The sequence below is a fragment of the Salmo salar genome, chromosome ssa03, assembly GCF_905237065.1.
Source record: "Salmo salar chromosome ssa03, Ssal_v3.1, whole genome shotgun sequence".
Classification (NCBI taxonomy): Eukaryota; Metazoa; Chordata; class Actinopteri; order Salmoniformes; family Salmonidae; genus Salmo; species Salmo salar.
In genome coordinates this window covers 102,242,442-102,257,441 of record NC_059444.1, presented here as the reverse complement: position 1 = coordinate 102,257,441, position 15,000 = coordinate 102,242,442, and the positions used below count along the sequence as shown (strand labels likewise).

The following is a 15,000-nucleotide window of genomic DNA, read 5'->3' as shown; positions in this document are numbered from 1 at the left end:
CCTGTGTGTGTGTGTGTGTATTTGTCCTGTGTGTGTGTGTGTGTGTGTCCTGTGTGTGTGTGTGTGTGTGTCCTGTGTGTGTGTGTGTGTGTGTGTGTATTTGTTCTGTGTGTGTGTGTGTGTGTGTGTGTGTGTGTGTGTGTGTGTGTGTGTGTGTGTGTGTCCTGTGTGTGTGTGTGTGTCCTGTGTGTGTGTGTGTCCTGTGTGTCCTGTGTGTGTGTGTCCTGTGTGTGTGTGTCCTGTGTGTGTGTGTCCTCTGTGTGTGTGTGTCCTGTGTCTTGTGTGTGTTTGTCCTGTGTGTGTTTGTCCTGTGTGTGTGTGTGTGTGTGTGTGTGTGTGTGTGTGTGTGTGTGTATTTGTCCTGTGTGTATGTGTGTGTATTTGTCCGTTGTGTGTGTGTGTGTGTGTATTTTGTGTGTGTGTGTGTCTGTGTGTGTGTATTTGTCCTGTGTGTGTGTGTGTGTGTATTTGTCCTGTGTGTGTGTGTGTGTGTATTTGTCCTGTGTGTGTGTGTGTGTGTGTGTGTATTTGTCCTGTGTGTGTGTGTGTGTATTTGTCCTGTGTGTGTGTGTGTATTTGTCCTGTGTGTGTGTGTGTGTGTGTGTATTTGTCCTGTGTGTGTGTGTGTGTGTGTGTATTTGTCCTGTGTGTGTGTGTGTGTGTGTGTATTTGTCCTGTGTGTGTGTGTGTGTGTGTATTTGTCCTGTGTGTGTGTGTGTGTGTATTTGTCCTGTGTGTGTGTGTGTGTGTGTGTGTGTGTGTGTGTTATTTGTCCTGTGTGTGTGTGTGTGTGTGTGTGTATATTTGTCGTGTGTGTGTGTGTATTTGTCCTGTGTGTGTGTGTGTGTGTGTCCTGTGTGTGTGTTTGTGTGTGTGTGTGTCCTGTGTGTTTGTGTGTGTGTGTGTGTGTGTTCTGTGTGTTTGTGTGTGTGTGTGTCCTGTGTGTTTGTTTGTGTGTGTCCTGTGTGTTTGTGTGTGTGTGTCCTGTGTGTGTGTGTCCTGTGTGTGTGTGTGTGTGTGTGTGTCCTGTGTGTGTGTGAGTCCTGTGTGTGTGTGTGTATTTGTCCTGTGTGTCCTGTGTGTGTGTGTGTATTTGTCCTGTGTGTGTGTGTGTGTGTGTGTGTGTATTTGTCCTGTGTGTGTGTGTGTGTGTGTGTATTTGTCCTGTGTGTGTGTGTGTGTGTGTGTATTTGTCCTGTGTGTGTGTGTGTGTGTGTGTATTTGTCCTGTGTGTGTGTGTGTGTGTGTGTGTATTTGTCCTGTGTGTGTGTGTGTGAGTGTATTTGTCCTGTGTGTGTGTGTGTGTGTATTTGTTCTGTGTGTGTGTGTGTGTGTGTGTGTATTTGTCCTGTGTGTGTGTGTGTGTATTTGTCCTGTGTGTGTGTGTGTGTGTGTGTGTGTGTGTGTGTGTGTATTTGTTCTGTGTGTGTGTGTGTGTGTGTGTGTGTGTATTTGTTCTGTGTGTGTGTGTGTGTGTGTGTATTTGTTCTGTGTGTGTGTGTGTGTGTGTGTGTGTGTGTGTGTATTTGTCCTGTGTGTGTGTGTGTGTGTGTGTGTGTATTTGTCCTGTGTGTGTGTGTGTGTGGTCCTGTGTGTGTGTGTGTCCTGTGTGTGTGTGTGTGTGTGTGTGTGTGTGTGTGTGTGTGTGTGTATTTGTTCTGTGTGTGTGTGTGTGTGTGTGTGTGTGTGTGTGTGTGTGTGTGTATTTGTTCTGTGTGTGTGTGTGTGTGTGTGTATTTGTTCTGTGTGTGTGTGTGTGTGTGTGTGTGTGTGTGTGTGTGTGTGTGTGTGTGTATTTGTCCTGTGTGTGTGTGTGTGTGTGTGTGTGTATTTGTCCTGTGTGTGTGTGTGTGTGTGTGTCCTGTGTGTGTGTGTGTCCTGTGTGTGTGTGTGTCCTGTGTGTGTGTGTGTGTGTCCTGTGTGTGTGTGTGAGTCCTGTGTGTGTCCTGTGTGTCCTGTGTGTCCTGTGTGTGTGTGTCCTGTGTGTGTGTGTGTGTGTCCTGTGTGTGTGTGTGAGTCCTGTGTGTGTCCTGTGTGTCCGTGTGTGTCCTGTGTGTGTCCTGTGTGTCCTGTGTGTCCTGTGTGTGTGTGTCCTGTGTGTGTGTGTGTCCTCTGTGTGTGTGTGTCCTGTGTGTGTTTGTCCTGTGTGTGTTTGTCCTGTGTGTGTGTGTGTGTGTGTGTGTGTGTGTGTGTGTGTGTGTGTGTGTGTATTTGTCCTGTGTGTATGTGTGTGTATTTGTCCTGTGTGTATGTGTGTGTATTTGTCCTGTGTGTGTGTGTGTGTCCTTTGTGTGTGTGTGTGTGTCTGTGTGTGTGTATTTGTCGTGTGTGTGTGTGTGTGTATTTGTCCTGTGTGTGTGTGTGTGTATTTGTCCTGTGTGTGTGTGTGTGTGTGTGTGTGTGTGTGTGTGTGTGTGTGTGTGTGTGTGTATTTGTCCTGTGTGTGTGTGTGTGTGTGTATTTGTCCTGTGTGTGTGTGTGTGTGTGTATTTGTCCTGTGTGTGTGTGTGTGTGTGTGTGTATTTGTCCTGTGTGTGTGTGTGTGTGTGTGTGTATTTGTCCTGTGTGTGTGTGTGTGTGTATTTGTCCTGTGTGTGTGTGTGTGTGTGTTGTGTATTTGTCCTGTGTGTGTGTATTTGTCCTGTGTATGTGTATTTGACCTGTGTGTGTGTGTGTGTGTGTGTGTGTGTGTATTTGTCGTGTGTGTGTGTGTGTGTGTGTGTATTTGTCGTGTGTGTGTGTGTGTGTATTTGTCCTGTGTGTGTGTGTGTGTATTTGTCCTGTGTGTGTGTGTGTGTGTGTGTATTTGTCCTGTGTGTGTGTGTGTGTGTGTATTTGTCCTGTGTGTGTGTGTGTGTGTATTTGTCCTGTGTGTGTGTGTGTGTGTGTGTATTTGTCCTGTGTGTGTGTGTGTGTGTATTTGTCCTGTGTGTGTGTGTGTGTGTGTGTATTTGTCCTGTGTGTGTGTGTGTGTGTGTGTATTTGTCCTGTATGTGTGTGTGTGTGTGTGTGTGTATTTGTCCTGTGTGTGTGTGTGTGTATTTGTCCTGTGTGTGTGTGTGTGTGTGTGTATTTGTCCTGTGTGTGTGTGTGTGTGTGTATTTGTCCTGTGTGTGTGTGTGTGTATTTGTCCTGTGTGTGTGTGTGTGTGTCCTGTGTGTGTGTGTGTGTGTCCTGTGTGTGTGTGTGTGTGTCCTGTGTGTGTGTGTGTGTGTGTGGTCCTTTGTGTGTGTGTGTGTGTCTGTGTGTGTGTATTTGTCGTGTGTGTGTGTGTGTGTATTTGTCCTGTGTGTGTGTGTGTGTATTTGTCCTGTGTGTGTGTGTGTGTGTGTGTGTGTGTGTGTGTGTGTGTGTGTGTGTGTGTATTTGTCCTGTGTGTGTGTGTGTGTGTGTGTGTTATTTGTCCTGTGTGTGTGTGTGTGTGTGTGTATTTGTCCTGTGTGTGTGTGTGTGTGTGTGTATTTGTCCTGTGTGTGTGTGTGTGTGTGTGTATTTGTCCTGTATGTGTGTGTGTGTGTGTGTGTATTTGTCCTGTATGTGTGTGTGTGTGTGTGTGTGTATTTGTCCTGTATGTGTGTGTGTGTGTGTGTATTTGTCCTGTGTGTGTGTGTGTGTGTCCTGTGTGTGTGTGTGTGTGTCCTGTGTGTGTGTGTGTGTGTCCTGTGTGTGTGTGTGTGTGTGTGTGTGTGTGTGTGTGTGTGTGTGTATTTGTTCTGTGTGTGTGTGTGTGTGTATTTGTTCTGTGTGTGTGTGTGTGTGTGTGTGTGTGTGTGTGATTTGTTCTGTGTGTGTGTGTGTGTGTGTGTGTGTGTGTGTATTTGTCCTGTGTGTGTGCGTGTGTGTGCGTGTGTGTGTGTGTGTGTGTGTGTGTGTGTGTGTGTGTGTGTGTGTGTATTTGTCGTGTGTGTGTGTGTGTATTTGTCCTGTGTGTGTGTCCTGTGTGTGTGTCCTGTGTGTGTGTGTCCTGTGTGTGTGTGTGTCCTGTGTGTGTGTGTGTCCGTGTGTGTGTGTGTCCTGTGTGTGTGTGTGTCCGTGTGTGTGTGTGTCCTGTGTGTGTGTGTGTCCTGTGTGTGTCCTGTGTGTGTGTGTCCTGTGTGTCCTGTGTGTGTGTGTGTCTGTGTGTCCTGTGTGTGTGTGTGTGTCCTGTGTGTGTCCTGTGTGTGTGTGTCCTGTGTGTCCTGTGTGTGTGTGTGTCTGTGTGTCCTGTGTGTGTGTGTGTGTCCTGTGTGTGTGTGTCCTATGTGTGTGTGTGTCCTGTGTCTTGTGTGTGTCCTGTGTCTTGTGTGTGTGTCCTGTGTGTGTTTGTCCTGTGTGTGTGTGTGTGTGTGTGTGTATTTGTCCTGTGTGTGTGTGTGTGTCCTTTGTGTGTGTGTGTGTGTGTCTGTGTGTGTGTATTTGTCGTGTGTGTGTGTGTGTGTATTTGTCCTGTGTGTGTGTGTATTTGTCCTGTGTGTGTGTGTGTGTGTGTGTGTGTATTTGTCCTGTGTGTGTGTGTGTGTGTGTGTGTATTTGTCCTGTGTGTGTGTGTGTGTGTGTATTTGTCCTGTGTGTGTGTGTGTGTGTATTTGTCCTGTGTGTGTGTGTGTGTGTGTGTTTTGTCCTGTGTGTGTGTGTGTGTGTGTGTGTGTGTGTGTGTTATTTGTTCTGTGTGTGTGTGTGTGTGTGTGTGTGTGTGTATTTGTTCTCTGTGTGTGTGTGTGTGTGTGTGTGTGTGTGTGTGTGTGTGTGTGTATTTGTCCTGTGTGTGTGTGTGTATTTGTCGTGTGTGTGTGTGTATTTGTCCTGTGTGTGTGTGTGTATTTGTCCTGTGTGTGTGTGTGTATTTGTCATGTGTGTGTGTGTGTGTGTGTGTGTGTGTGTGTGTGTGTGTGTGTGTGTATTTGTCCTGTGTGTGTGTGTGTGTATTTGTCCTGTGTGTGTGTGTGTGTGTGTGTGTGTGTGTATTTGTCCTGTGTGTGTGTATTTGACCTGTGTATGTGTATTTGACCTGTGTGTGTGTGTGTGTGTGTGTGTGTGTGTATTTGTCCGTTGTGTGTGTGTGTGTATGTATATTTGTCCTGTGTGTGTGTGTGTGTGTGTGTGTATTTGTCCTGTGTGTGTGTGTGTGTATTTGTCCTGTGTGTGTGTGTGTGTGATTAGTCGTGTGTGTGTGTGTGTGTATTTGTCCTGTGTGTGTGTGTGTGTGTGTGTGTGTGTATTTGTCCTGTGTGTGTGTATGTGTTGTGTTTGTTATGGTGGTGTAGTGTGTGTGTGTGTGTATGTCACTGTGTGTTACACACACACACACACACACACACACACGACACACACACACACACACACACACACACACACACACACACACACACACACACACATACACACACACACAGGACAAATACACACACACACACACACGACTAATACACACACACACACACACAGGACAAATACACATACACAGGTCAAATACACACACACAGGACAAATACACACACACACACAGGACAAATACACACACACACACACAGGACAAATACACACACACACACACACACACACACACAGCATATAACTTTTTCCAAGTGGTGGTCAGAATGTTTGTATTAACTAGCCTGAGAAGTCAAACATGTCTGATATGAACATTGACATAAACCCTCTACATACTTGAGTTTCTCCAGTCTGCAGTGTGGATCCTCCAGTCCAGCAGAGAGCAGTCTGACTCCTGAGTCTCCTGGGTGATTGTAGCTCAGGTCCAGCTCTCTCAGGTGTGAGGGGTTTGACCTCAGAGCTGAGACCAGAGAAGCACAGCCTTCCTCTGTGACTAGACAGCCTGACAGCCTGCAAAGAGTCAAATCATATTAAAATAACACTGCTATTCTTTGGTGGTGAAAATAGTGGCAGTATATTTCTTCAACATATTCAGATATATCAGTCATGAAACCTGCCATATCTATTCATAAATTAATGTATCATATTAGAAATTACAAATGATCAAAGTATTGCCTGCAGATAGAAACATGTATAGTACAAATATTTGAGTAGACTGACCAGACCAGTTTAAAAGCAGTATCAGTCAAAAGACAGACAGTGAGGTATCAGATTTAGATTGTATTGAGTATACAGTCCACACCATATCTATTTTGACAGTGAAGATAACATTTTAAATGTGGCTCTAAACTCCAACATTTTGGATTTCAGATCAAATGTTTCATATGAGGTGACAGTATATAATGTCACCTTTTATTTGAGGATATTTTAATACATTTCGGTTTCATCATTTAGAAAAATGAAAGCACTTTATGCATCTAGTCCCCCTATTTAAAGAAGTCATATGTTTTCATATGTTTTCTGACCAATTAACTTATAGTGTGTTAAATTAGTCAAAAGTTTAGTGTTTGGTCCCATATTCTTTGACTGCAATGACTACATCAAGCCTGTGACTGCCATGATTGAGAAAGATCACGAATAATAATGAGTGAGAGAGTTACAGAGGCTACAACAAAACATGCTAACCTCTCACCATTACCAATAACAGAGGCTACAACAAAACATGCTAACCTCTCACCATTACCAATAACAGAGGCTACAACAAAACATGCTAACCTCTCACCATTACCAATAACAGAGGATACAACAAAACATGCTAATCTCTCACCATTACCAATAACAGAGGCTACAACAAAACATGCTAACCTCTCACCATTACCAATAACAGAGGCTACAACAAAACATGCTAACCTCTCACCATTACCAATAACAGAGGCTACAACAAAACATGCTAACCTCTCACCATTACCAATAACAGAGGCTACAACAAAACATGCTAACCTCTCACCATTACCAATAACAGAGGCTACAACAAAACATGCTAACCCCTCACCATTACCAATAACAGAGGCTACAACAAAACATGCTCACCTCTCACCATTACCAATAACAGAGGCTACAACAAAACATGCTAACCTCTCACCATTACCAATAACAGAGGATACAACAAAACATGCTAACCTCTCACCATTACCAATAACAGAGGATACAACAAAACATGCTAACCTCTCACCATTAGCAATAACAGAGGCTACAACAAAACATGCTAACCTCTCACCATTACCAATAACAGAGGCTACAACAAAACATGCTAACCTCTCACCATTACCAATAACAGAGGCTACAACAAAACATGCTCACCTCTCACCATTACCAATAACAGAGGCTACAACAAAACATGCTAACCTCTCACCATTACCAATAACAGAGGATACAACAAAACATGCTAACCTCTCACCATTACCAATAACAGAGGATACAACAAAACATGCTAACCTCTCTCCATTACCAATAACAGAGGATACAACAAAACATGCTAACCTCTCACCATTACCAATAACAAAGGCTACAACAAAACATGCTAACCTCTCACCATTACCAATAACAGAGGCTACAACAAAACATGCTAACCTCTCACCATTACCAATAACAAAGGCTACAACAGAACATGCTAACCTCCCACCATTACCAATAACAGAGACTACAACAAAACATGCTAACCTCTCATCATTACCAATTTATTTATTTATTTCACCTTTATTTAACCAGGTAGGCAAGTTGAGAACAAGTTCTCATTTACAATTACGACCTGGCCAAGATAAAGCAAAGCAGTTCGACACATATAACAACACAGAGTGACACATGGAGTTAAACAAATGTAACCCTCTCACCAGGCTTGAATATGACTCTCACAACATTAACATATGTAGAGTATCTCAGCAGCATGGGATGTTAGGTGAGAAGGACATCTCCAATAAGAATTCCTATTGTAAAACTATCTAGGGTTATGACAATAGGGTATTAACTTCAGATGAAATGATTATAGGTTTCTGTTATTGAATCAGGATAAACCATCCCATGCATTAAATTAAAACAATTAATGACTCCACCAAGGCAACATACATAATGTTCCATATGTGTATTAAAACATTTTCAAACACAAATACATGTTCAGACACAACATCAAAAGAAAAAAAATAATAATAAACCCCAATGAGTCGTGCACAACCCGTGTCCAAATTAAGCACCTCACATTGTGGTTACTCACGACTTGGTAGATATTCCCTCAGCGAAGTATGGCAGTTCCATGCAGGTTTCCTCACCAAGTCCAAGGCAGCACAGCTACCCATGCAGACAGTACTCCTTAGTAACCGATATCCCCATGGCAACACGAACTCGTTAAACTTCCCAAGCAATTATCTCCCGGTGTCACACGATGCTAGGCTAACCTCTAGCTGGCTAATACCTCCACGACGAGTCGGTAGATTCAGTCTTTACAAAAGTTTTAACGAAATTATAACAACTCTTTTATTAAATAAAACATGTATTTCCCTTCATGTCTTAGTAGCTATGGGTTTTGTTGTAGTTCTGTCATCTTCTTTTATAATTTTTCTTCACCAACCGTCCTGAGGTAAAACGTCCATCCTTTCATCAACGTCTTTTTCCCTCCCGTTAACCAGGTCAACTCCCATTGGCCACAACTTAACAAGCGACCTTATTGGTCAAAACTTAAACTTCAAAGTAAAACAAACTATTCACTTATACATTTAAATAAATATTTCTTCAAAAAGCATAATGCATTAACAACATTACAGTTTAGGAGCAATTCAATCATCTTTTAAATATAATACCAATTAATTATAACAAATGAACTCAATACTTGGTTCAAACAAGAGTATTACACAAACATACAGTCAATAATACAGTAGAAAAATAAGTCTATATACAATGTGAGCAAATGAAGTGAAATAAGGGAGGTAAAGGCAAAAAAAGGCCATGGTGGCAAAGTAAATACAATATAGCAAGTAAAACACTGGAATGGTAGATATGCAGTGTAAGAAAGTGCAAAGTAGAAATAATGGGGTGCAAAGGAGCTAAATAAATAATTACAGTAGGGGAAGAGGTAGTTGGGCTAAATTATAGATGGGCTATGTACAGGGGCAGTAATCAATGAGCTGCTCTGACAGCTGGTGCTTAAAGCTAGTGAGGGAGATAAGTGTTTCCAGTTTTAGAGATTTTTGTAGTTCGTTCCAGTCATTGGCAGCAGAGAACTGGAAGAAGAGGCGACCGAAGGAGGAATTGGCTTTGGGGGTGACCAGGGAGATATACCTGCTGGAGTGCGTGCTACAGGTGGGTGCTGCTACGGTGACCAGTGAGCGGAGATAAGGGGGGACTTTACCTAGCAGGGTCTTGTAGATGACCTGGAGCCAGTGGGTTTAGCGACGAGTATGAAGCGAGGGCCAACCAACGAGAGCGTACAGGTCGCAGTGGTGGGTAGTATATGGGGCTTTGGTGACAAAACGGATGGCACTGTGATAGACTGCATCCAATTTATTGAGTAGGGTATTGGAGGCTATTTTGTAAATGACATCGCCGAAGTCGAGAATCGGTAGGATGGTCAGTTTTATAAGGGTATGTTTGACAGCATGAGTGAAGGATGCTATGTTGCGAAATAGGAAGCCAATTCTAGATTTAATTTTGGATTGGAGATGCTTATAGTGAGTCTGGAAGGAGAGTTTACAGTCTAACCAGACACCCAGGTATTTGTAGTTGTCCACATATTCTAAGTCAGAACCGTCCAGAGTAGTGATGCTGGACAGGCGGGCAGGTGCGGACAGCTATCGGTTGAAGAGCATTTAGTTTTACTTGCATTTAAGAGCAGTTGGAGGCCACGGAAGGAGAGCTGTATGGCATTGAAGCTCGTCTGGAGGTTAGTTAACACAGTGTCCAAAGAAGGGCCAGAAGTATACAGAATAACACCAATAACAGAGGGGGTCTGATCTTTGTGCCTCTGTAAATTTCTCATTCATCATCATTAACGATTCATTCATGATTATTCATAATCATGGTAGCATCTACATGAATGTAGAAGTGTTCAGAAACATCTTCTATTCTTACTGACAATACAAGTGAAGTGATTCCAAAATGACAGGACATTATTCACCATTCAGTTTCTATTAGGAAAAACATAATTCAAAACACAACCAAGTCAAACTGCAAATGCATTCAACAAGTTTGTAGAATCACAAGCTTGATGTTATCACTGCAGGCATGGAACATGGGACTAAATACTAAACTTATGACAACTTTAATACAACATAAGTGAATTTGTCCGAATATGTAAAACTTTTTTCCAAATGGGAGAACTAAATACATAAAGTGCTTTCCTTTCTTAACAGTAACACAGCTATGTATGAAAATACCCTCAAATAAAAGGTGACATTCTGTACTGTCTCCTAATATGAAACATTCGATCTCAAATCCAAAATGCTGGAGCATAGCACCACATTTAAAACTGTAGGCTTCACTGTCCAAACACATATGGTGTGGACTATGTGTGTCTGGTAAACACATGTGGATCTGGTGAACAGTTATCACTTGTTGACCAACTACAGGAATACTGACCTCAGAGTCTCCAGTTTACAGTGGGGATTCCCCAGTCCAGCAGAGAGCAGCTTCACTCCTGAATCCTTCAGGTCATTGTTACTCAGGTCCAGCTCTCTCAGGTGTGAGGGGTTTGACTTCAGAGCTGAGACCAGAGAAGCACAGCCTTTCTTTGTGACTCCACAGCCTGACAGCCTGCAACGAGATCATCATGACTTCACAAACACACTGTTCATTTAACACCAGTAGTGTAGAAGGACAACGGTAGATGCATTTGGTTCATATTCCCAAACAACATATAGATTCATCTTCCATCAATGCATTTATTCAATATGTTTTTCAATATACATATTATAATACATATTTTTCTCTAAACAGAATATTTCTTCCTGATGATTAGTTCTTATATATCATTTTATTTACTCACAGAACAGCCCTGGAGGCTTTGACCACTGGCAGCAGCCTCAGAAGACCTTCCTCTGATTTGGAGTATTTCTTCAGGTCAAACACATCCAGCTCCTTTTCTGAAGTCAGCAACACAAAGACCAGAGCTGACCACTGTGCAGGTGACAGGTTGGGTTCTGAGAGACTTCCTGAGCTCAGGTAGCTTTGGATCTCCTCCACTAGAGAATGGTCATTCAGTTCATTCAGACAGTGGAACAGATTGATGCTCCTCTCTGGAGAGGGATTCTCCCTGATCTTCTCCTTGATGTACTTGACTGTTTCTTCATGGCTCTGTGAGCTGCTTCTTGTCTTTGTCAGTAGACCTCGTAAGTGCTTCTGATTGGACTCCAGTGAGAGGCCCAGAAGGAAGCGGAGGAAAAGGTCCAGGTTTCCCATCTCACTTTGTAAGGCTTTATCCACAGCACTCTTGTAGACAGTAACTTCAGACTTGTCTCTGTACAGCAGAGAAAATATACTGGACTTTGTTTGCTGTTTGTCCATGAGATTCTCATTGTTGTTGATGAATGAGAGGAACACATACACAGCAGCCAGAAACTCCTGAATGCTCAGATGCACGAAGCAGTACACCTTGTCTTGGTACAGAACACATTCCTCTTTAAAGAGCTGTGTGCACAATCCTGAGTACACAGAGGCTTCATTGACATCAATGCCAGCCTCTTTCAGGTCTTTTTCATAGAAAATCAGATTGCCCTTCACTAGCTGTTGAAAAGCCAGTTTTCCCAGTGACAGAATGCTCTCTTTATTCCAGTGTGGACCTGTCTCTTCTTTCCCAAGATACTTTTCATTCTTCTGTTTGGTATGAAACACCACAAGGTGTGTGTACATCTCAGTCAGAGTCTTGGGCATCTCTTCTCTCTTATGTTTCAGCATGTGTTCGAGGACTGTTGCAGAAATCCAACAGAAGACTGGAATGTGGCACATGATGTGGAGGCTCCTTGATGTCTTTATGTGTGAGATGATTCTGTTGGCCAGGTCCTCATCACTGAATCTCTTTCTGAAGTACTCCCCTCCTTCTGTGGGGTCATTGAACCCTCGTACCTCTGTCACCTGGTCAACACACCCTGAAGGGATCTTATTGGCTGCTGCAGGTCGGGTAGTTATCCAGAGGAGAGCAGAGGGAAGCAGATTTCCCTTGATGAGATTTGTCAGCAGAACATCCACTGAGGTTGACTGTGTGACGTCACAACAGATCTTGTTATTCTGGAAGTCTAGGGGTAGTCGGCACTCATCCAGACCATCAAAGATGAACAGAACTTTGTACTTGTCGAAGTTTGAGATTCTTGATTGTTTGGTTTCCATTGAGAAGTCATAGAGAAGTTCAATCAAAGTGTGTTTTCCCCTTTCATCAAATTCAGCTCCCGAAAAGGGAATGAAAACACAAATTGAACATCCTGATTTGCTTTTCCTTCAGCCCAGTCCAGAATGAACTTCTGCACAGAGACTGTTTTTCCAATGCCAGCGACTCCCTTTGTCAGCACAGTTCTGATACGTTTGTCTTGTCCAGTTAAGGGTTTGAAGATGTCGTTACATTTGATTGCAGTCTCTGGTCTTGCATGTTTCCCTGGTTGTTGTCTCAATCTGTCTCAGCTCATGTTCATTATTGACCTCTCCTGTTCCACCCTCTGTGATGTAGAGCTCTGTGTAGATCTTATTGAGAAGTGTTGGGTTTCCTTGTTTAGCGATCCCCTCAAATACACATTGAAACTTCTTCTTTAGATTAGATTTGAGTTCACGTTGGCAAATCACAGCAAGCTCATCTGAATGAAGAAATAACACAGAGGATATTAATATTACGTCTGTTTTAATGTCTACAGTATTGAAGGACTGTTAAAGTTTTAAAATAATAATTTATTCTCTTAAGTGACTGTATAAATGTATCAATGTTTTCTTAATGCATTACAGACTGGTGTGACTGATTATATTATTATTGATGGTATTATTAATGTTGTCTCTCTCTGTCTCTCTCTCTAAATTAATCACCACATCACATCCCTTCTGCTACTTGATGAGGTCACAAGGTGTTGTGTTAAGGTTCTACAATATCATTGAGTTACACAGCTACTTTAGCTGTACTTTAGCCACAGCTTTTAAATGTTATAAAACAGCATTCAACATGAGGCAGACATATCCTACTTTTCTCCAGTGTGTCAGCAAGCTCCTTCCGGTTCATTTTCCTCAGGACGTGCAGTGTGATCTTCAGAGCCCCCTCTCTGGCACTGCTCTCCTGCTTCTCATCTTCAGCATCCACCACTTCCTCCTCCTGCTTCTGACTCTCAAAGCCTTCTGGGAGTTCAGAACTAAGAATCCTCTTGAACATCTTCAGCTCGTTCTTCACAAATGTCATCATTTTCTCTTCAAGCAACTGAAATTAATCAAGTAAATAAGTTAAGCAAGAGAAGAAATGCTTTCTCATTAACACATTAATGAATAATTGACAGATCAACTTTACTTGAGGTAAACAAAATCAAATGTTCATAACAGGATCACATACACTGAATATAGAGTCCAGGTCTGTTTGATGACTCTGGGAAGACTGGACCACTGAGAATCTCTGACTCTGATCTCTCCTGTTGGTTTCTGTGGACAAAACATGAGATTACAGTACACACACACACACACACACACACACACACACACACACACACACACACACAACACACACACACACTGTTTTAGGACTATGAAAATGGACTAAAGTAGGAGAAATGACTAGAGACAGTGTTGTTTAACTCACTGACCATGACCCATGAGTTCTTCTTACCTTTGTTCAGTAGAAAAGTCTCCCTCTCTAAAGAATATAGGACGATCCATAGACAGGTCACTCTTCATGGACACACAGCTGGGAACGGGGAGGCTGGTCTCTCCTGCTTGATTGGTCTTCAACACAACAGAGACAAACATTACATCTCTCATCTACTCTGATCTCAGATGGGAACATAAGAAGAGTACCAAAACGCAACATATCACTTTACAGAAATGAGCTTTTATTGTTTAAAAAATTATGTATTAATTATTACATCTCTCACAGACAAGGATTTGTTTAAAATCTATCACTTGATGGTTTCATTTCAGAGAGACAAAAATCATGTTTTTTATGCAAAATGCTATATATCTCCCTCACTCTCAAATGTGACCGACCGGCTCAATTTGGTCATTAACTAAATAACTACATATATAGTGATTTTGGTTTATGTCAGTTTAATTGTTTGTTATGGTATAAGTTGTTATTTTATGATTGTAAGTGATAAAATTTAACTAGTAATTCTCAGTAATTACTACTTTAGTAAGGAATAACACATTTTTTCAGCACTACTGCAGTTGCTAAATAATTCCAATAGATGGGAACATAAGACCACAATGACATTTCAGAATATTAGTTTAGTTTTCTCCCTGGATACACCACCACTCCCGCGCTTCCTGCAGAAACCCTGCAGGTACCTCCGCAGACCCCGGATTGAGAACCCCTGATTTAGCAGATGCTCTTATCCAGAGAGATTTACAGTAACTGCATTCACCTTAAGATAGCTATTTATTTTGGAAATAAACTTATAAATTATTCATAAAATTGTTATCTCACCTCTTAGCTTTGGTGTCCGTCCCCCAGAGATGCATTTTGGAGGCAGGGCCCCTCCTCTCTCTGCCCCCTCCTCTCTCTCCCCAGAGAGACTCATTTTAGAGGCAGGGCCCCCTCCTCTTTTAGAGGCAGGGCCCCCTCCTCTCTCTCCCCAGAGAGACTCATTTTAGAGCACTGACCCCGTAAACAGAGATCCAGCGCATGTTGGTTGTGGTTAACACAGTGACAACTAAACAGAGATCCAGCATGTTGGTTGTGGTCAACACAGTAACAACTAAACAGAGATCCAACATGTTGGTTGTGGTTAACACAGTGACAACTAAACAGAGATCCAGCATGTTGGTTGTGGTTAACACAGTAACAACTAAACAGAGATCCAACATGTTGGTTGTGGTTAACACAGTGACAACTAAACAGAGATCCAGCATGTTGGTTGTGGTTAACACAGTGACAACTAAACAGAGATCCAGCATGTTGGTTGTGGTTAACACAGTGACAACTAAACAGAGATCCAACATGTTGGTTGTGGTTAACACAGGGCCAACTAA

General features: G+C 42.5%; 1 pseudogene; it reads right to left on the bottom strand.

The window, feature by feature from the left end:
- Nucleotides 1–13,231, bottom strand: part of LOC123741865 (NLR family CARD domain-containing protein 3-like) — a 19,516-nt pseudogene extending 6,285 nt beyond the window's left edge.
- Nucleotides 13,232–15,000: the final 1,769 nt, after the last annotated feature.